Below are 23,707 nucleotides of genomic sequence, written 5' to 3'. Positions count from 1 at the left end.
CCCGTTCAGAGTGCACGGGGAGGAAAAAATGCTCTCGAAAGTTGGCGTTTTCCGAGGCGCGCCGGCGCTCCCTACCTCGGTAGGTTGGGCGTCGGGACAGCGCCTCGTTGCGGCGCGCGGAGTTTCAACTTTTCCGCTCGCCGCCAAACCTCGGACAGGGGGAATTATTTTTTTTAATTTTTTTTTCGCCCTGGCTGACGCGGTTTTTGGCGCGCGCCGCCCCGGCAGACGTGTTTTGCCGGGTGGTTGCAATACCATACGTCTCCCACCACAGATTTTTGGGCATTATCATTGACCACGATCTGTCATGGTCGAGGCATATAAACATGCTAAAGAAAAGACTCACTCTTTTTTGCCATGTGCTTGCTTTGTGGCAGGCATTAAATGGGGCCCAACGGAGCGCTCCTTACTTCGACTTTACTATACCCTCTTTATAGGCTACATTCGTTACAGCCTTCATGTACTCTCTAACATGAGTATTTCCTGCTTGCGGACATTAGAGAGTGTCCAAGCACAGGCGCTCAAGATATGCCTCGGATTACCACGTTGTGCCTCGAACAAAGGCACGATTGAGGAGTCTCGTGCGTGCCCAATATCGGTCTACCTGTCACACGAACCACTTCGTGTATATTTACGTGCGCTTACACAACACCGCTGTCAGCCGCTGACGAAGATTTTTGATGAGCGACCGGACAGCAGTTTTGCACGCGCACTGCGCTTCCATCGCTCCGAATTGCCATCAGACTATGCCCTGCCGCATCATTCCTTGCACCCCCCATGGGTAATGGCTCAGCCTTCAGTCTGCCTGCATGTCCCTGGCATAATCAAGAAGTCTGCGATGCCGGTTAGCGGACTGAAGCAACTCGCACTTGCCAACATCTGGTCAGAATACCACAAATGTGTGCACGTCTACACGGATGGATCTGCGTCTCCAAATGCATCAACAGCAGCTTTCGCAATCCCTGCACAACAGACGACCCGCAGATTCATTTTAGGACACAAGTCTACTTCAACCGCTGCAGAGCTTGTGGGCTTTCGGGAATCGATTCGCCACATCTGCGGGGAACCGCCTCAGGAGTGGTGCATTTTCACCGACTGTAAACCTGCGCTACACATTTTAGGATGCTTCCTACGCCACACATCCTACCAAGCTCTGGCTCTTCATATCATTAGTCTCGTATCATTTGCTCAGGGAAACGGCCACCGTATAGTGTTTCAGTGGATCCCCGGACACTGCGGACTCGATGGAAATGAGACCGCCGACGCTGAAGCAAGGATCGCCTTCAGCAGTGGCCTGCGTACAGCTCTACCGTTCTCTATAGTGGACACAACTTGTCTCCTTTCGGAATTGATGAGGAGGGCGACGGCTAGGTACTGGGCCCTGCCAGACACCAGCGACATCCGCCTTAAACGGCTAGATCCGACGATGACTTTTCCAGTTCCTCGCGGAACACCTCGCCCTATTGCATGCGTTATCCGTAGACTACGTTTAAACGTGGCATTCACGCGCAAATACTTGCACTTAATAGGACAAGCCGACTCCCCGGAATGTGCCACATGTGGCGTGCTAGAGACTATAGAACATGTTTTAGTGGCGTGTCCAGCGTATGCACGTGAAAGACTCATACTCGCATCTGCTCTGAAGTCTATGGACACATCGCTCCTCTCTGAGGATTTGATTCTCGGCGCTTGGCCAGATAGTTTTAGAACTGTAAAGGCAACGCGAGCGCTCTCACGATTTTTTAGCGACACGGACCTTGTCTCGCGTTTGTGATGTCAGAAAGTGTGCCTTGTTTTTTTTTTAAAGTAGTTTTTCATCTGCCTCCTCCCATAATCATCGTCCCCCATCGTGACCTTCTTTTATCTCCTCTTCCCGTCCCCCAGAGCAGAGTAGCAGGCCAGATAATTATTTTTCAGGTCAACCTCTATGGTTTTTCTATCAATAAACCCTCTCTCTCTCCTCTCTCTGTGCCGCCATTATTTTCTTGCTAATAAGTTCGCCATAAACGAAGTGAAGAATGGTGTAAACGGGAACGCACGGACGACATGAAAGGTTGGAAGGGTGTAAATGGCCATATTGCCCAGCGCTACCAGCAGCATGGTCTTCTAACTCATTTCCCAAAATTTCGGAGTGACCCCGGATATGAAATAGAACACATGAGGAAAGAGAAGACAAACGATTGTCACCACTTCGCGCACTTTTGCGTGCGCTCCCAGACACCCTTAGAGCGTGTGGGGGTAGCGGCCTCGGTCACAGAGGAGATGCCCTCGACTCGGCGTGGCAAACTCAGCCGGAGACCAGCTACCAAGTGACATGGGGTTGGTCGTTTGGTGCCCAGCTTTCGCCGGTCGCAAGCCAGAAAATGGGTCGGAGCCAAAGGTTCACAAAACAAAACAAGGTTTATACAGCTAAAAGACGATACAGAGGAATTTACAATAACTTGTACGAGCACATACAAAGTGATTCACAAATACAATGCAACTCATGCAATGTCACAATAGAGAGAGGTACAATTCAACGAAATCTTTGCACCTAAAGTGCACAAACACAAAGAGAGACAAACAAACAAAACACGATTTGTTCACCGGGCACTGCGACAGTCCGACGACCTGAGGAGCTCGACGGGCCTTCCAGCAGACCGGCGCACGTTGCCTCGCTGGTCCGTCCTTGGCTGGTCGGGTGGTGTTCTCCCGGGAGTCGAGCGGGCGCACTTCTCGGAAGCTTAAACGGCGGCTCGGGCTAACAGACGGCGGTTGCAGCCCTTCATTCATAGGCGCGGACCGCGTCTGTTTGTTCTTCGCGCCAAGGCAGGCGCACACATACACTCAGCGTCACCCGCACAAACTCCTTCTCCTCCTTGCACCGGGCGCGCGTCCCCATTGGTCGAGCGCGGAAACCACCTTCTAGTACAATGTAGGTCATTCGCGGCACGCTGAGTCATCGGTGCCGGAGCGAGGGGGGGGGGTATCACTTTGGTGCACACAAAGTTACCCCCTTTCCGTCAACAACAAGCAAAAACTTCTCCAACGTTCGCGAAAAATCGACGCCGCGCGTGTCTGTTTGACCCGCCGCGGTGGCTCAGTGGTTAGGCGCTCGGCTACTGATCCGGAGTTCCCGGGTTCGAACCCGACCTCGGCGGCTGCGTTTTTATGGAGGAAAAACGCTAAGCGCCCGTGTGCTGTGCGATGCAAGTGCATGTTAAAGATCCCCAGGTGGTCGAAATTATTCCGGAGCACTCCACTACGGCACCTATTTATTCCTTTCTTCTTTCACTCCCTCCTTTATCCCTTCCCTTAGGGCGCGGTTCAGGTGTCCAACGGTATATGAGACAGATACTGCGCCATTTCCTTTCCCCAAAAACCAATCATTATTATTATTATTACTTTGGCGCCCCGCCGGCGAGCTGAGTGAAAAGCACCGTGCGCTCCGGTGTTCTTCCCCCGATGATTTTTTATTTTGTTTTACTTTACCGTGCGCGGGCGCGATTGCTTAGGCGCAGCGCCGGTTTGTTTCGAACATGCGCCGAATTTTGTGACAACGATAGAGATCGTCCTTAATGGAAATAATTGTCGGGTGAAATGAAGTAACTGAGGACAGAGCAGAAAGCAGAGATAAAGAATCAGTGTAGAAATGAACGGTCATAGAAGGAGGGTTATTAATAGCAAACGCAGCAGCAGAATGGAACGCTACGAGCTCAGCGGCATCGGCACTTGAAGGTGGTTGTAAGGATATGCAATGAACGCATAAAATATTTTGTGTGGAGCTAAAAACAACAAAAGCAGCACCAGCACTGTGATGAGTGAATGACCCGTCGGTGTAAATATGCAATGCGCGTTGACACGAAAAAGCTAAGGCTTCCTGATAACTAAGTTGAGCTAAAGAAATTATAAATTTCAATGAGGGATGGCCAGGGCAGATATTAAGTACAGTAGAGGAACGGCAGATTGGGCGAGTTGTGCACTTACCTGTGAAGACATCTCTCTGCACTTGATGTAGTGGATCCTTTCATGGTTCCCAACTCGGAAACTGTTGCAAGGTTCCTCAGGGATGAAAATCCCGGCCCTTGCTTTGGCTTCAGCGTGGATGTGGTTGATTTGTACTATTCACTTCCACATATCCAACTCATGAAATACGTCTAGCTATGTATTACTGAAGACAACGATGAATGCATCTTCCAGAGAGAGAGAGAGAAACAACTTTATTGATTCGAGCTCGACGTCTGCTTAGACGCCGTCGATGGGAGTGGTTCCCTCTTCACGGGACCCATATGCTTCCCTAGCCGCCTGGCCCCTGGAGATCAGGACGAGCTGGTCTTCCACGGCGGGGCTGGTTAGCAAGGTCTCCCATCGCTCGGTAAGGGAGGGTGAGGGATGGGGTGGGGTAGTGGGGCAGGTAAGACGTGGGGGGATTTCCTTGTTGAAGTTGCATACTCCAATGACATGTTGGAGCGTGCCTAACTGCGCCTTGCAGAAATCACATTCCTTCTCGTACCTTTCCGGGTACATCTTGCTTTGAAGGTAAGGGTGCGGGAAGGATCCTGCCTGTATCTGCCTGTAGATCGCTTGCTGTTCTCTCGTAAGCGATTTGTGAGGATCGGGGTAACGTCGCCTCTCCGTCTTGTAATAGCTCGTAATGTCCTTATAAATAATAATGGACTGTGGCTCACCTTCCTCTGCCCGGTATTCCATCTCTCGGGCGAACTGGTGGGCAAGTTCGTTGCCCTCCAGCCCAGAGTGAGCCGGTGTCCATATCAACTGAACTTTCCTTTCAGGAACGTCGCGTTTACTTTTGAGAATTCCTAGTGCCGCAAGGGACACCCACCCCATTCTGTAACTGTTATACGCCTTTTGCGAGTCAGTGACAATTCTTCCCACTTTGGGCTGCGCGAGTGCTAGCACTATCGCGGCCTCTTCTGCCACCTCTGGAAAAGACGTCTCAATAGAGGCGCAGGTTACGAGCATATCCCGCGTCGTAACTGCCAGCGTGGCTTTCGATGAAAACTTGGGAAATGAAGCGTCTGTGAAGAGAGTGACGCCCTGTTCTTCTTCTATTTCATCTAATGTCTCCGTCAAAGCCGCTATACGAGCCGCTCTGCGGCCGTCGTTACGACCCGGCCTCATGTTTCGAGGCAGCGGTTTACTGTAGATTTTATGCGCCCACAACCTGCGTAACGGTCCCGTTTCCTTCCGGTCTGCCTCTTGCCAGCCCAACTCGGCAAGAACGCGACGTCCCGCCGAAGTTTGACTGAGCCGGACTCTTTGATTAGACACATGAGCTTCTATTAACTCTTCAACGTTGTTGTGCTTGGCCATGCCGAGAAGCTTGTCGGTCGAGGAATGCGTCGGTATGCCCAGCGCCATCTTGGTTGCCTAGCGTATAATAACGTTCAACTGGTCCTGGTCTTTCTTGAGTAACTTCAGGTACGGCGCCGTGTAAACGATGCGCGACGTCACGAAGGCCTGGACGAGCGTCAGTGCATCGTCCTCCTTGAATCCTCGTTTTCTGTTCGTGACTCTTATGATCATGTGCGAAATTTGTTCCGTTGTAACCTTGATCTTGTCTATCGACGCCCCCGCCTTGCCGTTGTTCTGGAAGATGACACCCAGAATACGTGCTTGCGTGGTTGGCGTTATGTTCGCCCCATCGATGGTGATGCGGATGCTCTCTTGGTCTCCTTGCATTCTTCTGGGCTTGATGACAAGTAACTCCGACTTCTGGGGCGAGCAACTGAGGCCGCACGATTGAGCGAACTCGTGCACGGTCTTTGCCACTCTCTGAAGGGTTTCCTCCAACAACTCTCCGACCCTGCCCTCGACGTCCACACGGTGATATCATCTGCGCAAAGAGCGTGATCTGTGCCCTCTATGTCTTGAAGCAAAGTCGGGAGAGGGAGGAGTGCCAGGTTGAAGAGAAGCGGCGAAAGAACCGACCCTTGCGGGGTGCCTCTGTCTCCCAGGGCTATTGGTTTCGACTTCTCCTCTCCAATTTTGATTGTTGCCGTTCTGTTGGTTACGAAATCCTGCACCCGCTTCCCGCGCCCCGTTTGGCGCAGGTTACGGAGGATACTTTCGTGTGTGACGTTATTGAAGGCCCCCTTTAGATCGATCGCCATGATAGCTCTTGGCGTATGAGGCTTCGCTTGCTTGATAACTAGCTCGTGTAGTTGCACCAAGACGTCTTGCGTGCTCAGGTGCCTCCGGAATCCGTACATAGTCGGTGGTAGCTGATCAGTGACGTCCAAATATCTCTGTAGTCTCTTGAAAACCATACGCTTGACCACCTTCCCCACACACGACGTGAGGGAGATGGGGCGCAGGTTGTCGACACTGGGGTGGTTTCCCCGGCTTGGGAATGAAACGCACCTCCGCTTCTTTCCATTCTTTTGGTTACGAACCCTTCTCCCAGGACGCGTTGGCGAGGTTTAGCAGTTCAGCTCGGCTTTTGTCGCTCATATTTTTTAGCATCTTGTATGTAATGCTGTCAATGCCCGGCGCGCTGCCTTGATTACTTTCATCGATGGCCGCAACCAGCTCCAGCTCGGTGAAGGGTTCGTCCATCTCGACGTTGCTTTCCCCTTCATACTCGTAAGTCGGGTTACCGCTCTTCTCGGTCTTGAGGTATTTACTTGTGAGTTCACTAATGAGCTTCTTCCCGTCCCCGTCGTAACTGTTGATCGTTCTCGTGAGGTCTCGAGCGCATGCACTCTTCCTTTTTAACGGATCTATTAGGTTCCGCAACAGCTTCCAAGTCTTTTTTGCAGACAGTGTGCCTTGCAGGTCGTCACACATCTTCATCCAATTCTCCCTGCATAGCTGCTCCGCATACTCGGCCGCCTGCTTGTTGAGCGTATGTATACGTCTGCGAAGCTTCTTGTTATGTCTTTGCCTCTTCCACCTTCGAGTAAGATCGTGCCTGGCCGCCCACATGTGGCTAAGCCTGCTGTCTGCGAAGGGAACTTCCGTAGTAGTTGTAATCTTCTGCGTAAATTTCTTTACAAACTCGCGTTGCTTTTTGGCCCACGCCTCATACGTCTTGGTGTCTTGGTCCTCGTCCGCGCCTTCACTAGCTGCGCTTCTACGTAACCGGTCCCAGTCTGTGATGTTGGCTTGACCGAGTTTCGTCTTGATGTCGGTCCCCCCGAGGGTTACACAAATGATGTCGTGATCTGAGCCAAGATTTTCCCCCGTGGTACGCCAAGTAACGTCGAGGTTCCCCCGAATTAACGTCAGATCAGGAGTGCTGTCTCTGACCGTGCTAGTGCCTGTCCTGGTCGCTACGCCCGGTTCATTAAGCACCTCCATGTCGTGATCCTCTATAGGTTTTACCAATTGGTTTCCTCTTTTGGACGAATATTTGTAACCCCACATCGTGTGGGCAGCGTTGAAATCTCCTAGCACTAAAAGCGGTCTTGTTCTTGCTTCTTTAATGCAGTCTAATATGGTGCATTCAAAGTCAATGACCCTGCTGGACGGTCGATAATACGCATTCAGGACGAAAATGTTCTTGTCACCCCCCACTCTTCTGCTGTGTATTTCGATAAGCGTATGTTCGCAGCCTCGCTGAGTGGTCACGTGCTGTGTAGCTGCCACGTTGCTGCGGACCAAGATCGCAGTACCCTTTTCGCTGGGGTCGGTATACGTAATGTATCCCGCGAGCTTGGCCCGGCCGTTGGCCTCTTGTAACGCTATGATTTCCGGTTTCTGGTCTACTTTATCTACGTAAAGTTGTAACTCCCCTATCTTGTTTCTAATACTCCTGCAATTCCATTGAAGTAATGTCGCAGTCTCTTTCTGCTTTCCTTTAGTCTTCGTCATTTTGTACTTTTTGAGCGGTAGAATTGCGCACGGAGCAAACTTTTCGCGGCCTGACCCGTAGATTAAGTCGTGGTGACTTCATCTTGGCAACCGTGAGATGCTTATTTTTCACATATAACGTCATGACTCTAACGGAGAGTTGGCTGCATTTGGCCTCCACATTATCCATTCTAACTGTTAGGCTGTTCACTTGCGCAGACATTTGAGAAACTTGGCTGGAGATTTGCTTAAGCATGCTCATGACTGACTCCATTGTCGGAGGAACAGCAGCCTCGACCTTCTCTTCCTCCATGGCAACAGCTGCCGTTTCTGTCGGTGGAGCTTTCGTCACAGACTGCGTCAACGCCGGTGGCGTGGTCGGCTTCGTCGCCGGCGGAGCAGCGCTGGTGGTGTCTCTCTTGGGTACTTTCCTTTTAAGCACACTGACATCATTATCACTGTTCGTTGTTCTACTGAGCGTCTGGATGCGCTCCATCATAGCCTGAATCTGATCTTTTTGGCTCTTGATTTGATTATTCTGCCTCTCTATCATCTCTTTGAGTTCCATACAGTGTCTATACTCGTTGTCTTTGGAAGGGTGGGAGGAGCGGAGGGGAGGGAAATTGCTATTGTCGAGAGCGACGGGAGACGCCGCTGCCCAGCCCACCTGTTTCTCGGCGCCGTTGCTCCGCCGGGTCTTCGACTTGGACCGCGAACGAGATTCGCGCCTGCGGGCCCCAGCTGCCGATGGTGACCTGGTAACGCTCTTGCTTCTCCCTCGTCTTGTCTGGGAGCGGCTGCGACGCCCGTACGGCGCCTGCCACGCTGGCCCCCTCGGCTGCTGCTGCTGCTGCTGCTGCACCTCTTCTCGTTGCTGGCGTTCCCAACGCCGTTTTCGAACGACGTATGGTGTCTTGAATCTCGCTTTACACTCCTTGTCCGCGGTGAGGTGGTTGCCCCCGCAGAGGCTGCACTTGGGGTTAGTGAAAACGTGGCTTTCTTCGGGATTCTTCATGCCGCAACCACGGCATATCTTGTCTTCGGGGTTAGGACAAACGTCCATCCGATGACTGAGGCGACCACACAGGTAGCACATATCGATCTGCTTGCGATACACCGAACACTCGACCAGCAGGTTGCCGTATCGGATGTAGTTCGGGATCTTGTCGCCGTCGAATGCGATGACCACCGTCGTCGTCTTGCCGATGCGGTTGGCTTGCAGAGCAGTGGGATTATAGTCTTGAACGATGTAGTCGTTGATTTCTTGAATAGTGTCCGTCATCGGAACACCCCTGATGACGCCCTTAACGGTGCCGTGGGGGGCGGTCTCGTAGGCGCTTACGTCGTGTGCCGTGCCGCTGATAGTGAGGTTTCTGACCACCGAGTAGCGGTCGGCGTTCTCTCGGTTAGGCATACTGATAACGACTATGTTTTGCTGTTTGTTCAGGCAGATAACATCTTGCGTCACCTCCTCGCCACTCACGTTCGCAACTGCGATGATGTCTCGGCTGATCTCGAATCTAGATACTTCCCCAAGGTTCAGGCCTCCCCTGGGACGCATGACGATCTTGATATCTTGCCTCGGCAGCTCAGGCATTCTCGCTGCCTTGAGTAGCTTGCTCTTGAAATTTTTCCGCTGCGGGCGACGATGCCCGGCAGCCGCCGGCCCCTAGTTTAGCGGCGTTAGACTTAGCTTGCTCTCTTGCTCCTGGCTCTTCTTCTCTCCGGCGACACGCCAGCCAAACTTCTCGTAAACTTCCTCCGGCGTGATATCTTCACCCTCCCCTTCGACACGCATAGCGGATGCCATTTTCTTGAAACACTGCGCCTCCAGGGCCTGGGTTAGGTCGATGACCCCGCCGGAGCACGCCTAAGCACGGGCGCTAGGCCCTGCTATCTTTAGGCTTAGCTCGCAGCGACACGTTGCTTGTAGAAGGACCCTTCAAAATTGGAAAAAAATGGTTTCCCACCTCAAATTTGGTATCCACACGGTCCTTGTAACGTCACGGATGCTGTTGTGTGAGAACTTGCATGAGTTGGGGTAAATGACTATGCCTTTTGCCGAGAAATCGAGGAGCACATGTGAGACACGTCCAGATACGCTTCCGCGACGCGCGCCTCCTTCTGCCTCTTCCAGAATTCCGACCTCCAGACACCCGACTTTTGCATAAGTACTTTGCCTTCCCACATAATATACGTGTTATTGAGGTAGAATGACAACAGTTCTAGAAAGGACGCGGTTGGAATACCACAGGAATTCTGGAGAATTCCTGTGGTATTCCAACCGCGTCCTTTCTAGAACTGTTGTCATTCTACCTCAATAACACGTATATTATGTGGGAAGGCAAAGTACTTATGCAAAAGTCGGGTGTCTGCATAGATGCTAGGGTAGCCCCTATGCTGAGCAATATCTTTCTGAGCCGCGTTGATAAACAAGTGTGGAATGAATTAGTGAATTAGCAGGAACAGTCATTCGCATTTTCCGTTACGTGGATGATTTCCTGGTTTTTGTAAGGCCCCTAGATCTTGAATATGTGTCACGAGTTCTTGATGTTTTTACACAAAATGGCTCGGGACTGATGTTTACGCATGAAGTCCCCCAGCAAAATGGCTTGCAATTTCTTGATTTAAAACTGACTTTTGAACCAGACCATATGTGTTGGCCATATTCCCCCCGAAGCGAGAAGCCCCTACTGAACTATAAGTCGTTCCATTCAAAACTGGTAAAAGCTGGAATTGTTACTAGTTGTTTAAGCATGGTAGTAAACAAATCATGCCTTCATCAAATGAGCAGCAGTCTCCGAGCCCAAATGCGCAAGTGCAGGGAAGCAGGATACCCGGACTCGGTTACTGTGTCAAGTGCTGATAAAGTATTAAAAGCGGTGAAGTCCTCTGAGCGCACCTCAGATGTGCAGTCTAGTCAAAAAGAAAGGAAGAGAGTGACTGTCATGCCATATGTTCACAACCTGTCGCACCGGTTTAAAAAAGTGGGGGATAAGTACGGAGTTGATGTTTTTTCAGCCCCTAATAAACTATGTAAAGTAGGGGCCAAAGTACAAAGAAAATCTAAGGACATAGAAAGAGGAAAGTGTGTAACATCAACCATTCAATCAATATGTCCAGTGCAGGACTGGCATTTTCTACCAGATCCCATTGTCATGTGGTTCTTTGTACATAGGTCAGTCCGGCTGATGTATTAATGTACTCCTCATGGAGCACACCAATTCCTTGAGAAAAAAAAAGACTAACCTAGTCAAGCATTGCTTCACGTGTAAATGCACACCGCATTTTTTCGACAAAGAAGTGTTGTTTGTGCAAAATTATCGGCGCACAAAAGAGAAAACAGAGGCCTTCCATATCAAAAGAAAGACAAGCTGTTGCGTCAGCACACCTTCAGTAACCCTAACCTCCAAGGAAATGAGCCTGTTGCACAGGGTATAGCATATCGGCGATAACTGCACGAGCCTTTGATGCGGTGTATTTTTATTTGCATTTTTAGATGAGTACTTCTGTGTTTCACCAAGCGCATGTACGTAGTTCTTGTGTACGTATAAATTGACCTGCTTACTTCAAATAAAATTTAGCTGTAAGATTAGCGCCTTTGTGTGTGTTCTCTTCGTTCTTCGCCCTTTTTGCTTAGCGTTATCTTAATATTATAAAGCACAGGCTGAATTTCAGACGAGTTATAAAATGTCTTGCCGTAGACAACGGGTTGCCGTAATGTGAAAAGCATAAACTCTGCACAAAATTGGTCCAGATAAATAGTCAATGGAAGAACATTAGCAAGGACATGAAGAGCAACAGTTCTCGTAGTACTGTTGGCACCGGTAAGAGCAAGAAGCGGAATGCGTTGTAACGGTAAGACACGATCTCTGAGTCTGGAAAGCGTAAAATGGAACTACCAAGCCGGGGCGGCATAGGTGACTGTAGGAATAATAACCTGATGATACATTAGGCACAAAGGCGATGGAGAAACATGAAAATGGAAACGGAACAAATTAAGAAGCTTGGTCTTAGATGCAATAATTTTTTCTTACAAATGATTAACATGAGGGAGAAAGCTTAGCTGGGAGTCAAAAACAACTCATAATAATTTAATATTGGGTTCACACCTGAGACTGTAATTGTCTAGGCATATAGTTGGCTTACGTTTGTGCAACGCCAGGACTCCTATAAGTGAACACGATGCTTGCCACAACTCGCGGCTAGTCTTTCCAGGGACAAAGTTAATAGTGTCGTCAGCATATGCTTTAATGTGGATAGGTGAGAGGACAGGGAGATTTAAGAGGTCATAAATTAAAATGTTCCAAAGTAAAGGTGAAAGAGGCGAAACTTGCGGACTGCCGACAGAATAACGCACAGGAAGAGCACAAGAAGGAGATTGATAGGTGAAATATCGGTTATCTAGGAAAGAAGCAAAACGAGAATATCAATTTCCTGGACAACGATGTAGTTTTAAAAAATCTAAAACCAAAGGGTGGCAAACACAATCACATGCACCTATGAAATCCAGAGAAATGAGAACCACAGGAAGCTTTTGTTGCTGATATGTAAATAATAACTGCCGCAAACGATAGAGAGCCTGAACAAATCTACGCCCATGTGTGAAATCAAACTGATTTTTGTGCAGTAGATTATTCTAGAACCGGAAATAGTACAGCCTACCATACAGCAAACGTTCGAGCACTTTCCCGAAAGACGAATTAATGCAGATAGGCCGGTAAGAATTGGGAAGGTGCGCTGGTATATTCGGCTTGGGGATAAAAATCATCCTTTCAACTCTCAAAGTCTGAGGAAAGTAACCCAAATGCAAAGCAGAATTAAAAATAGAGAGGAAAAACAAGGGATGAGCATTAAACAAGGCGCGAACAACACGAGGAGAGATTAGATCAGGGCCAGGAGAAGACGTCACAGCGATCGAATTGATTACACCTTCAATCTGCGCAGCAGTGAAGGGTATAACTTGAACTGAGCTATTGTAAGGCTGTGCTATAATGTCACGAACGTTAGTATAGAAAGGAAGGTGGTGGGAAAAAGTATCTGTAGCGATGTGAGTACGAAGCAGCAACTTTACAGCGTCAGGAAGCGTTTCAGTATACGTGCCATCAGGGTACTGAAGAGGAGGAATTCAAAAGGGCACCTGAGCTTGCAAAAAGCATGTTTGTATGACTTGCTAAGCAGGCATTTGCGCGTAGCTGTGGAGCAGATCTTCTTTAAATAATTACCATGGGTGTTTCGAATATACGTTGCAAGAGCCCTATAATAAACTGAGTGGTGGAAAATTCTTAACTGAAGGTCTGAAAGGCGTTAGAAGCGGCGACGAATAGTGCGCACACGGGACCGCTCTAGGCTGAAATCAACCGTCTACCAAATGGAACCCTCGGTTAATTTGGGTTTTACCAAACGCAAGTTTCTTTTATATTGCGTCATAAAAGTGTCGTTAAATTTAGCTAGAACCTGATCAAGGGCGCGCGCTGAATGGAACTGATTATTATAAAAACATTCAAACCAAGGCAAAGAAGTTAACTGGTAAATTAAACGACTCGAGCTGGCTCTGGTGAGCCGCTTGAACGGGGACACAAGTTGGTAGGAGTACAAATATGTAGCAAATCTCTGCTCGGAAAGTGATGCATCAGCACTGACTAGCCAAGAGTAGCCCTGTGTTAGTAAATTTGGTGACGCGAAGCTAAGGTCAATCCATCTTGAAGCACAGGGAGTTTCGCAGGTTGGTATGAAGTCCGGATTATTAAGAACGACCAGGGCACTGGAGGCCGCAAAAGCTAGAACATGAGTTCCTCTAGTGTCAGTGATCTTTCCGCCGTAAAACGTTTTTTTTATTAAAATATCCACAAATGATTATTTTATCAGTGGGCGAAGTTTCTATACAAGTGGTAAGCAAAGCAAGAGCCGCTTCAATATCTGCATGAGGCGGTATGTATACTGCAATAAAAAGAAAATGATCTGTCGGTGTGGAAAAGAAGATAGGAACAACTTCAGGAGAGATAAAAGTTGGAAAGATATCAAAAGAAGGATTATGGAGCAATATAACACACCTAGGGTCTTGAGGAGCGCAGATTTTGTGAGAGTAGAGGGAAGTCCTAAAAAATCATTATTGGTGGATTTATATGGGTCGCTCGCAGCCATTATTGTAATATTGTTGTCATGAATAAATTTAACCATCGGGGAAGTCACGCAACGGGTGTGATCTAAATTAACTTATAGAAACAAAATTTGATCGGGCAAGGGACGCGGGGTAACACGAGGACCAAGGCCCATAATGAGTGCGGGCGCGTATCCTATCCGCACGTTCATGCAATAGTGAACAAGACACATGCCCCTCAGGATGACCGGACTGGCGAACAGAAGCCGCGCAAGGTGCACACTTGCTTCTGAGCTCCTGGACACTGTTCTGGCAAGCCGCCAAAGCGTGCGAACAGCGGGCGCAGCAAGCCTTCCAAGGATCATCTTGCAGCTTACTTGCCTTCAAAGCGTGGGCATATTGAGCACAGTAAGTGCTGAGTGGGACATGAAAATCTTCGCGGACCTCGAAAGAAGTCAATCTAATAGTTACACGACGTGCCGCACACAGACAGGCGAGTGCAGAGGGGTCAACCTCGAGTATATACACAAATTGTCCAGATTTTTGGGCAAAAGATAACCTAACCTTGCAGGAGGATGGGTCCAGATAGATATTGGGGTTCTAGCGGTTAAGTGTCATGACGAGGTCCTGCGGTCACACGTCGGGATCGACCCCGCCAAGCCGAATGTGGGGGCTCCTTTGCTGGGGGACACAGACATTGATCGAAGTACGAGTGGCCTCGATCCTTTTTATAGCGGCCTTGAGGCAGTCCAGGTCCGCAGGGTCCTTGGAGGCAACCATGAGGGCCCGACGAGAAGGTTGGAGGGTAGCAGCTGCGATTCCCTCCACTTCGGGGTTGATTTTTGCCTTAATCAAAGCCGTCACCTCACGGCTGACGTCCGCTGAGGCCACGATAGACGTTAGTAACAACTTATGCGGCAGTTGTTTCGGTCGGGAGCCTCCCCCAGGAGAAGCTCCTTAAGGACCAGATGACACATCTAGGGCGGCACTTGCGGCATAACCCTGTAGAAGAACAGCCGGAGCACCACGCAGCGCGTCAGCAAAAGTAACAGGGACCAGTGCCTCCTGCTTCACATGGCGAAGTTCCGCCTCAAGCACAGTGACTCTGGCAGACATCTCTGTGAGCTGTGTTCTTAGGATTTGCAGTTCGCGTTCTCGCGCGTCCAAAGAGGTCCGGAGCGTCCGTGAATAGTTTGTCTCGGAAACCGCAGAAGCAAAGAAATGTGCTGTTTGGCGGTATAAGTCACAGACGAGAGGCAGAAGAACACCCCGGGCTGCCGGACCTATCTTGTTCTCCTTGTTCAGAATCGCAGTGACAATCTCCTCATGAACTTTCATGGCGTCGGCGTCCGTGCCCAACTCTAAGCGGGTGGCTTTCGGCGACTCCAGAACCACCGGCGGCGTCAGCGAGAGGGCACCCCCAGAGTGATAGGCAGGGTCGGGGTCCAAAGGCGTACCAGAAGGTAGAAGGTTGTCTGTGTGGGCCGAGGACTATTCCGAGACGATGGCTGGATTCCCCGCGCACGAGGTGGAGCCGTCCGGCTGTGACTGGCCATCTGAAGGAGCCCGGTCGGCTATAGTCAAACAGGCAGCTGGTAGGCTTAACCAGCCAGCCGCCAGAGACCAAATCCCGGCAAAACTTCGAAAAATGCGGCACAGATTTCAAGGAAGGGTGTCACTCGCAGGGCCCTGAGGTCTTGCCGGGCCCCTCCGAGCAACAGGGTGTGCTAGAGGGCCTTAACACTGCAATAAGGTGAATTTAAAAGGAACAGCGAGTCGAACCACCTTGAGCCGCCGTTGCCTAGCAACGCCGCCATCTACGCCACGGCTGTCGCCGCTCGCTCAATGAGATGTGCTCTGCTGGGGTGGAGGGAAAGGAGGTGTCTCGTCGCGGATATATATATATATATATATATATATATATATATATATATATATATATATATATATATATATATATATATATATATATATATATATGCTTCGCCTCAGTGGATTCTAGTCGTTATAGAGAGCTGCGTTTTTTCCGGGCAAAACGATAAGGCGCCCGTGTGCTTTGCGATGTCAGTGTACGTTAAAGATCCCCAGGTGGTCGAAATTATTGAGGAGCCCTCCACTACGGCCCCTCTTTCTTCCTTTCCTCTTTCATTCCCTCGTTTATCCCTTCGTTTACGGAACGATTCAGGTGCCCGCCGATATATCAGAGAGATATTGCGTCATTTCCTTTCCCCAAAAACCAATTATTATTATTATTAACATTATTAATATTATTATCATAGAGAGCGCGAAAGAGAGGCAACAACGAAAGAACGAAGCCAGGAAGAGAGAACGCGCTGAAGAGACGACAGAAGAACGCGCCGCACGATTCGAGAAGCGTCGTAACGAAAATGCGGCTAGAAGTTGTGCCACTTCCCAGAGTGACCCTTCAACTGCGGAAAAGACCGGTTTCAGTTCTCGAGAGCGTCGGAATGAGACGCTGCATAGACGACGTGCCGACGAAACAAAACTTTCGCAATTCAACTAGGGTTAACCAGAGCTAAACCACAGCCATTTTTTTTATTAATCAAAGGTTAATAAAAGCAGAAGAAAACAACCGCGTGCCGCCGGTGGGATCCGGGCGCACTGCCTCCGAATTTCTGCTCCGCTGCTCTACCAACTGAAATACGGTGACAGCCGTCCAATCTTCTGCTTTCGAAGCTATATATGTGTAGTGTAAGCTAACTTTGACAGTGTTCACCTCAACCACCCTCGTCCATAGCGGCGGACGTAGTAGGTCCTTTAATACCGCGAGTGCAGTGTCGGGGACAAAAATTAATGTGGATGAGCTCAGCCAATCCAGCATATAGAAAGCGAAAGATGTCGGCGTTCGCTCTGTTGACAAATATTGGCGTTGGCGTTGACACCATTCAGGACGGCGATGGCTTTCTGCAAAGGAAGGGTGAATAACTGGCTCCGTGGAAATGCGGGCTCCTCATTCGTGCTTTGATGCATGTGGCGGTGATGAGAGTGAGAGATATGGCGTGAATGCATTAGCGATGAGAGCGCTTACATGCAGTATTGCAGTAATAGATAGGCCGCCGCGTTCATTTGGTGATCGATCTCTCACGATCAACCATTAACTACAAGCCACCTCTCAGGGTGGCACGGATGGCGCACTGCCTATCCAGTGTGCGCCATCCGTGCCTATCCAGAGTTCTGAACGCAATCAAAGCAGGCATTTGCAGTTGGACACCAACGCCAGGTACAAAAAAGTTAGATTGAGGTCTCCTATGACCCACCGAGCCGGTTGTGCGCCTTTCCTTTCGTGAAAATGAACGGCCTTTGCAAAGTTGTCAACGGTAATGAACCCTATGAGCGCCGTCGGCTCCCTTGTTTTGTTTGCTTTTTGAGGACAGGACATGGCACAGTAATGTCCGGTGGACTCGCGAACCGCGCCGTAAAGGAACGGATAAAAGATGGACGGAAAGAAGAAAGAGAAAACTGAAAATTGAAAGTTGGTTTTTGAGGAATGCCCCGCCGCGGTGGCTCAGTGGTTAGGGCGCTCGACTACTGATCCGGAGTTCCCGGGTTCGAACCCGACCGCGGCGGCTGCGTTTTTATGGAGGAAAAACGCTAAGGCGCCCGTGTGCTGTGCGATGTCAGTGCACGTTAAAGATCCCCAGGTGGTCGAAATTATTCCGGAGCCCTCCACTATGGCACCTCTTCCTTCCTTTCTTCTTTCACTCCCTCCTTTATCCCTTCCCTTGCGGCGCGGTTCAGGTGTCCAACGATACATGAGACAGATACTGCGCCATTTCCTTTCCCCCCAAAACCAATTATTATTATTATTAATTATTTTTGAGGAAAGACGCGGCGCTGCGCAGCGGCGAAACACTAGTGGCTCGGTGCTACTACTGGCGCATGCGCAGTAGTGACTAGGGCGCATAAAAGAGAGAAAAATATAAGCGACGAGGCGCGCGTTCTGACGTCATGTGCCTTCTAGAAGCACCGCCACGGAGAAATCGCAAGTTCGCGGGCAGTAAAAATTTCGCTTTAAATGTCTGCACCACGAGTACCCCAAACGGAGCCGGTTGCTTTGCTATTAGCCGGGGGCTGGAGGCCACACTTGTAGAGGTGAAAGTCAGAATTTTGTTTCATCTCTACAAGTGTGGTCCCCACCCATCGTCCAATAGTTAAGCTGGCGGTGTTGGTGGTAGTGGTTTTTGTTATTAAAATAATAGTAAAAAGGAAGGAAAAGATTTTTCCTATCCCCGGCATCTGCCATCGATACTGAAGCACCTGAGCTGGGGCAGCGGAAATAAAGGATAGCAGGCAGAATGGAGAAATGAAATGAAAGAGGTGAGGGGACAGGAAGAGAGGATAGGGGGAGAAGTAATATGTACAAACTATTTACACAATAAGAAATGTGTCCTGGTTGTGCGCTGATTAGTTCATTTTAGGGGAATTAAATCACGCACGTGCACAGCACTGTGTTGGCTACAGCTGTAGTGGGGCATCCAGTTATTAATCGTTCAAGGTAGAACTCGCGGAGCGTTTGGTCGCTGCGCATAACTACCTGACGGAGAACAGACGGGACTTCAAGCCCGTGTGTTCGAGGAATGCACCGAGGCTCACCAAGCTTCGCTCACGAGTGCGCGCACTCCCCTGCGGCCACAATAGCGTCTTGATGGAGTCTGGTAGTATGACCTGAGCCCTATAGGCCGCGAGCATATCGCGACGAGCATCGGCGAAAGCGGCACAGTGAAGGAGCAGGTGTTCTAGCGTTTCCACTGCACCGCATCCGTCACACATTTCACTCGTCACGATTCCGTGACGCACCCGTCGTTCCCCGGGCCACACGCAGCCAATGCGCTCGCGGAGGATCATTGCACGTTGTGACCTTGTAAGTGCGCGACAGCCGGTGATACTGCCGATGCGCTCACCTCCTGCGATGCGTGGGTCGGGGTGCTGCTTTCGGAAATGGTCGTGGATGACCGCACGCACGTCCTCCAGCGCAAGCGGCAGATCGCTTGCAGGTAGTTGGTGTGCAAGTGGTCGCGAGGTCGTCAGCTTCTTCGTTGCCAGCGATGCCCCAGTGACCGGGAACCCACTGTGCACGCACGGCACATCCTCTCTGCGCGAGGCGCTCGATGCGCGAGCGAATTTCCCGCACTTGTGGGGTACCGCGGCCGTTAGTTTGCAGGCGGCTGAGGGCGGCGCGGGAGTCACACAGCAGAGCACTCCTGGGCGGCGGAGGGCCGATGGTGAGCAGCAGGTCCAGCCCGAGCAGGATCCCCATAAACGCCGCAGTGGTGGAGGAGCCCAGGGAGATTGCGTGTTGCTGGCTGCGCCGTAGCAGGGCGGGGATGATAGCCGCCGCAGCAAGGGAGCAGCTGTCGCGGGCCACTGAGCCGTGGGTGTACACGAGGAGATGGTCCTGGAGCTCCTCGTGTATGACGGCTCTGGCCTTATGCTGCACAGCACAGATCGGTGTGCTGCGCTTTCCCGCAATGCCGAAGATATCTCGCTGTACCTCCGAGGCAGCAGGCCAGGGCGCGCTTTGTTTGCGGAACGCGTGGTCCAGAAGCTTTTGTAACAACTCTACATCCTGCATTACCGCGAAAGGACAGTGCAGGCACTGCGGAGAGTGTAGTGTGGGTTCTCACCGGTGTACTGGGCAGGTGTTTGTAATCTCGTGAGGGTGTCGCTTATTAAGGGATTAATAAGGGATTAACTAGGGCATCACGATGGACGTGAAGCAAAGGTTGAGAGGGGATGGAAGAAGGTGAAGGGATTGCTGCCACGACGGCTGGCAGGGCGATCGGATAAGCGCTAACCCAGGAAGCTTGCGCGCCACAGGTCACCTGGAGCAGACGGCCGAGGCCCATGAGCGCACCGAACGGCATCTCAGGGGAGCTGTGTTCGAGCCTTTACGTAGATTCTCGGGTCTCTGGGGTCATAATGCCTCGTCGCAGCAGCGCAGTCAGTTCGTCGTGTCTTCTGGGCGGGGCGGGGGACGGGGCTGACGCAGACTGCGACGTCGGTTCTGCCTCCGCTTCACGGCATAGCCTACGTCGCGCCTGCCACTACTCCGTCCTGGCGTATAATAGGTGGCTGCAACATGACTTGTCTCTGAAACTGCTCTCAACTCGCAGCTATTTTGCGGATCCTGCGCCATGTCCTTCCCCGAAATCTAATTTCAATTTTTTTCACGTGTATTCCTAGCCTAATCAAATCAAATTGGTTGTTGGGGAAAGGAAATGGTGCAGTATCGTATCTGTCACATTTCGGCTGACACCCGAACCGCGCCGTAAGAGAAGAAGCGAACGAGGGACTGAGAGAAGAAAGGAAGAGGTGCCGTTGTGAAGGGCTTCGGAATAACTTCGACTGCCTGCACTGACATCGCACAGCACACTAGCGCCTTTGCCGCCGAGGTTGCTTTATAGTTAAGGTGCTCACGGCTGGCCCGAAAGACGCAGGTTCGGTCCCTGTCGTGGAAGTCTCATTTTGATTGCGACTAAATACAAGACGTGTACTGTGCGACGTCGGTGCACGTTAATAAACCCCAGGTACTGAAAAATTTCCAGAGCCCTGCAATGCAACACCCCTCATAGGTTTAGTAGGTTTGGGACATTAACCTTATAAATGAAACATGCTGACGCGGTATGGGCGGACTCAGCATACAATGGGCAAATACAGTACAAATGCATCATGGATCACACATTCACCCGCCGCAGTGGCTCAGTGGTTAGGGCACTCAGCTACTGATCCGGAGTTTCCGGCTTCAACTCCGTGGCATGGCGGCTGCGTTTTTGTGGTGGCAAAACGCTAAGGCACCCGTGTGCTGTGCCCAAGTGGTCGAAATTATTCCGGTGCCCTCCACTACGGCACCTCTATCTTCCTTTCTTCTTTCAATCCCTCCTTTATCCCTTCCCTTACGGCGCAGGTCAGGCGTCCAACGATCATCATCATCATCAGCCTTATACACCCACTGCCGGGCAAAGGCCTCTCCCATGTATCTCCAATTAACCCTATCCTTTGCCTGCAAACTTCTTAATCTCATCCGCCCACCTAACCTTCTGCCGCCCCCTGCTACGCTTACTTTCTCTTGGAATCCACTCCGTTACCCTTAAGAACCAGCGGTTATCTTGCCTTCGCATTACATGCCCTGCCCAAGCCCATTTCTTTCTCTTGATTTCGACTAGGATGTCATTAACCCGTCTTTGTTACCTCACCCACTCTGCCCGCTTCCGATCTCTTAACGTTACACCTATCATTTTTCTTTCCATGGCTCGCTGCGTTTTCCTTAACTTAAGCTGAACTCTTTTCGTTAGCCTCCACGTTTCTGCCCCGTAGGTGAGTACCGGTAAGAATATGCTGTTGTACACTTTCCTCTTGAGGGAAATTGGTAAACTGCCACTCATGATCTGCGAGAATTTCCCATATGCGCTCCACCCCATTCTTATCCTTCTAGTTATCTCCCTCTCATGATCCGGATCAGCTGTCACTACCTGCCCTAAGTAGACGTATTCCGTCGCAATTTCTAGGCTCTCGCTGCCATTTGTGAACTGTTGTTCCCTTGCTAGGCTGTTGAACATTACCTTGGTTTTCTGCATGTTAATTTTTAGACCCATCGATCTGCTCTGCCTGTCTAACTCATTGATCATGATTTGCCCAACGATATATGAGACAAACACTGCGCCATTTCCTTTCCCCAAAAACCAGTTATTATAATTATTATTATTATAGATCCCACATTCCAACCCATCGCAGCTCTGCACCTTCCCGAGTCAACCCCAGATCCACATCCAGAGGCGGTAAAACAATACATACGTTCCGCTGAATTTCGTTCCGAAATCACTAGCATAATCAACACTATAGCTGCTGAACAACTCGGAGCGATGCACCAACAGCTCATACAATCCCAGGCAAAGCTAATACAGTCAGTGACGGACAGGTTAGAAGTTACGATCAACACACGCTTAGAAAAACATGAAGCCGGCATCAATAAGCTTTTCGAACTTATACCTCATGACGAATTGCCTCGCAAGCAGCGCGCAGTTGAACCCATTGCCTGTCCTCATTTAGTATCTCCAGACCAGCAACATGGCACAGAACAATAGCACGCGAAAAGCTCGGCGGCAACGCCAGTCCACTACACCAAAAGAAACAATTGTTTGGCAATGGAACTGCCGCAACATACGCCGAAAACAAGCGAAACTAGCAGCATATATCGCAAACTCCCCTAATCCCCCATGTAATCACTCTGCAAGAGACGGAAACAAACCGCATTCAAATCCGCCGTTATCACACGGGAGCCCTTACGACACGTATACGGCAATCTTGACACCCGCATGCATGCCGATGCTAGACCGCACACCGACAAACACGCCCGCAAGCACGGACACTCAGTATACCGCGATAGAGCTCAGCTCACCCGGGCACACATATAGCCTCACTATTCTTAACATGTACAGCAATCCTAAAGATAAAGGCAAAGTTACTCCGGGCATCCTGGGGTCCTTTAGTTCCTTAAAGCTCCTTGTAGTGGGTGATTTTAATGCACGTCAGACGCATTGGGGACACACCTCGGATACCCCCAAAGGTAACCCCATTGTTACCGCAATGGTTGATTACAACCTTGGCCTGATCACAAACCCCACCGTACCCACTCGCATTGGCACAAGTGTCACCCGCGACACCACACCCGATCTCACATGGGCCACACCGAACATAATCGTTAAATCTCACACGGTGCTCCAAGACAGCCTTGGGAGTGACCACTTTCCAGTCTCCACTACTATTGCTTGCGATTCCAAGATTTTCAGTCCTCGTTCAGAGCTCCTCACTGACTAGGATAAATAGCGCTCAGACTTGGCAGCTGATTCTAACGAACCCCGTACTCTCACCGACTGGACAGACCGTCTGGTGGAGGCTGTCCAGGCCAACAGCACACGCATTAGAAACACCCCTGCGGCACCGCAGGTTGATCCGTATCTGGCTCATCTATGGGAGGCCCGACAGGGACATCTCAAGCACTGGCATCACCAGCGACACAATCGTAAATTGAGACTACGCATAGCCGCTCTCACTCGTGAGGGAGAAGAATACGCGAACACCCTAGCCCGGGCAATCTGGGCAAACTTTTGTAACGACCTCAAGGGTGCATTAAGCACTAAGCGCACGTGGTTCCTCTTACGCGCTCTCTTAGATCTAAAAACCATTAGGTCTCAGACACAAGTAAGCACAAAACGTCAAATACAACTACCGCTTCAGAAGGCAGAGACGTAATTGGCCCACTACGGGACATTTATATACCCCCATCCGTTCAGTCAGCAGATCCACCCAATCTACCTCCACTTAACCCGGAACTTGATGCCGATATTACCTTAACCGAAGTCCGCCGAGCACTCTTTAGTATTCACCACTCTACGGCGCCGGGGCCGGATGGCATAACGTACAAGGCACTACTCAATCTGGACGAAGTCGCGCTTCAGGAACTCACGGAGCTCTTTAATAGCCACTGCCACGCTGGGACGCTCCCGTCAGCCTGGACCCATGCCAGCATGCTATTTATACCCAAACCGGGCAAACCCCTCACCTTTAAAAATTTGCGCCCCATCTCCTTAACGAGCTGTGTGGGCAAGCTCTTCGTTCAATTTGGCTTGCGTCCAAACACCTCGGCGCAAGACACACTTCTCGCCCTTAAAGAGTCTCTCTCTTACATTAAGCGCCGTACTGCCGTTACGCGAGCCATACTGGCCCTGGATATTCATAAGGCTTTTGACACAATAAGCCATGACCACATCCTGACGGCATTAGCCACCACCGGCT

This window comes from Amblyomma americanum, chromosome 11, assembly GCF_052857255.1.
Source record: "Amblyomma americanum isolate KBUSLIRL-KWMA chromosome 11, ASM5285725v1, whole genome shotgun sequence".
NCBI classification, from domain to species: Eukaryota; Metazoa; Arthropoda; class Arachnida; order Ixodida; family Ixodidae; genus Amblyomma; species Amblyomma americanum.
This window is presented reverse-complemented; position numbering follows the sequence as displayed.